This window comes from Geospiza fortis, unplaced genomic scaffold (assembly GCF_000277835.1).
Source record: "Geospiza fortis unplaced genomic scaffold, GeoFor_1.0 scaffold330, whole genome shotgun sequence".
Taxonomy (NCBI): Eukaryota; Metazoa; Chordata; class Aves; order Passeriformes; family Thraupidae; genus Geospiza; species Geospiza fortis.
The window spans coordinates 1,634,399-1,637,171 of record NW_005054400.1 but is presented as its reverse complement, the minus strand read 5'-3'; the positions used below and the strand labels follow the sequence as shown (position 1 = coordinate 1,637,171).

At 41.3% G+C, this 2,773-nt stretch overlaps 1 long non-coding RNA gene across 1 annotated transcript in view; it reads left to right on the top strand.

Annotated features, from left to right (window-relative positions):
* Positions 1 to 1,127: 1,127 nt before the first annotated feature.
* LOC115948449 overlaps positions 1,128 to 2,773 on the top strand; it is a 2,471-nt gene continuing 825 nt past the window's right edge. Inside the window, exon 1 of the long non-coding RNA XR_004082280.1 lies at positions 1,128 to 1,885. This is a non-coding gene — a long non-coding RNA (uncharacterized LOC115948449). The remainder of the gene's footprint in view (positions 1,886 to 2,773) is intronic.

Genomic DNA, 2,773 nt, shown 5'->3' with positions numbered 1-2,773 from the left:
CTGTGAGCTCTGAGTGCCTGGAAAGGACCAGAGCCAGGAATAACTGCAGTGGTACCAAGATGCCTCAGCAGGCACTGACGCCTGATCCATGCCATGCCTTGTGGGGTTTGGTCTCTGGCGGCTCAGAGATGCCACTGCAGCCTGCAGGGTGTCACACACAGCTCCTGTGGGCACAGGGAGAAGCCACAGCCTTGGCAGAAGCAGAAGAGTGAGTTACCCACTGCTCCTTGCTTCTGCTCTGCTTTTGACTCAGCTCTGCAGCAGCTTGTGGGAAAGCTAAGGGAGAAATATTTATTTTAATATTCAGATGTTCTCATTTGCACTTACGTATGTGTGTGTGTGTGTGTGTGTGGATACCACACATATGTAACATCAATGTGTTTGTTTATCAGTGCATTTCCTGGATGGCTCTGCTTCTCTAACAGCTCTATCTTCTCATCTCTACAAATGAATAACAATATTGAACAAGAATTCCAAATATATTCTGAAGACCAATAACCCCCTGAAGTTTTCTGGATGTCTTTAATTAGAGTAAAAGCCAAACAAAGCAATCAGAAGAAAACAAATGGGTTGATGGAGATCTCTATTCATTTGCTGGTGGTTAGGAGTAGAACTGGGTAAATGTTCATGGCAAATGTTTGGTTTTAGACCTGTCTAGCTTCTCTTGGTATCCTGCAATTATTTTTGTATGCATTTTTGGTACACATTTATATTCTTGGAAATTCTGTATACACATTTTGTATAAACACGTTTCAACACCGTGGTAGTAAAGTGCTGTTTAGCTGTATTCAGGGCTGTTAAAGGCATTTGTGTGACATTCAGTATCCAAGCAGATGTTTATACTTGGAGACCTGAAAACACTATAAAACAGAGCATGAAAAATCAGAGATTCCTAAGTGATCACACAAGCATTTGCCTAAATTGTTAGAAGGATGCAAGAGTAGAGACCATGACCCAGAATTATTTTAGTATAAAGGAATGGGTGTTCTAAATTTCTCTCTTTTTTCTTTTTTTTTTTCAGATTCTGAGGAAGTTATAATTCACTTTTAATGGCATCATCTGTGTTCAAGGATATTTTACCTTTTCTCATTTCTTTTTCAGGTGATTACCATAGGAACAAAGCAGTCCCTTGCTGGGATGCAACTGCCTCTGGGTTTAAACACTTCTGTTAACTCCAGCCCAGAAGCAAAGCAGATCTGTTTCTTAGGCAAAAAAGGAAAATCAAGAGAGAAGAATTGGATGGAAGGAAAAAATTTGATTTGTGAGGGTTCTTTTCAGAAAGTATCATGAGATCTTAAAGAAAGCAGCAGGATTAGAGTTCCTATTGCTTGTGAATTGCCTGAACTGCATGAGTGAGCTTTAAGGAGAGCAGTAATGAAGAAATAAAACAGCTTACAAGCTACATCAGCCCTGGAAAATAGGAGCATTTCACAAATGGTTTCATCTTCTTTGACTGGTGATACCCAACAGTGATGTACAATTACTTCTTCTTGTAGTTCTTCTGTTGTATCTGAAATACAAAGCTTTCACTCTAAACCTGGCTAAAGAGTAAAACAAGAGAATGCAGCAATTTCTAAACTAGCCATTGGCTCAGCAGCAGGGTTGTCTCAGGCTGTTTTGATAGAAGCGAAAAAAAAAATTAAAAAAAGAGAATAGTTTAAACTTTGCCTCAAGGGTTGGAAACCTATTTTTCAGGCTGTTTAACTGTCATTCTCCGTGCATCTGTTCAAATTAGCTTCAGACAGTGAAATAAATAGGAAATATGGCCCAAGGGTTCTTGGTTTTGTCAGAAGGGACTTAGAGAGAAGTGGAGGAGAAGAAGGAAGTCTGGTTCATGAAGGCCTGCTGGGTCTTTTTGCTGAGATGAAGTCAAAGCTGACTGAGGGTGAGTTCTTTCAATCATCACAAATGCCCCAGTGGACAGGAAAACCCTGAATGTGGTGATACAGGATGGAAAGTCCAAGACAAGATGTGGTGTGAACTTCCTCAGGCTTGGACTCAGAGTTTCAACAGAGGAAAAATAATGCCGAGGAAATCCAAGGAATGGGTTCAGGGTGAAAGAAAAGGTTATTTCAGGTGAAAGAAAAGGTAATTTGCTCACAGTACAGGGTGGCAAAGCAGCTGCAAGAGAAGTGCTAACAGGGCACATCTGGGCATTGTGAGTCAGACATTTAGATCTCAGCGGCTCTTCATGTTACAAGACATTATTGTTGATTTTAGAGAGGCAAGTGAGGGAGAAGCTTGGGCACTCACACATCCCACACCCAGTTCAATAAACTGTTTTTCTCAGGCAGCATTTTGAGCAGTTCTGCCCCAATAAACCCTGCTCGTGACAAAATCCTGGATAGTTGGTTCCTTTTCAGAGTCCTACCAGAGCATGGAATTGTCTTTGTTTCCAGACTCCTTTGGTACTTGGCTCCTCTCTACTCATTTTCACAAGAAAACCCTTCATCACTGCAGTGATGTAAAATATTTGTGTGTCAGTGGTGTGGCACGTGTATGTACAGCCATAGCAAGAAGCAGCAGCACCTCCTCACCACTAAGGCTTCCTCCACCCCCTGATTTCCATGGTTTGATACCTGGAAATTCAATTTACCTGTTGTTCCTCTGTATCCTCTGTGTGCATGAATCAGGATAATACATCCATCACACTTATATCACAGAAAACAATTAACAGATGTTTGTGTTAAGGATCAGTTTGTGTTGGTTCAGTGTTTGTTTCTCACACATAAAGCCTTGCATGGGACACCTCAGGTCCAAGTTCTTCTGGACC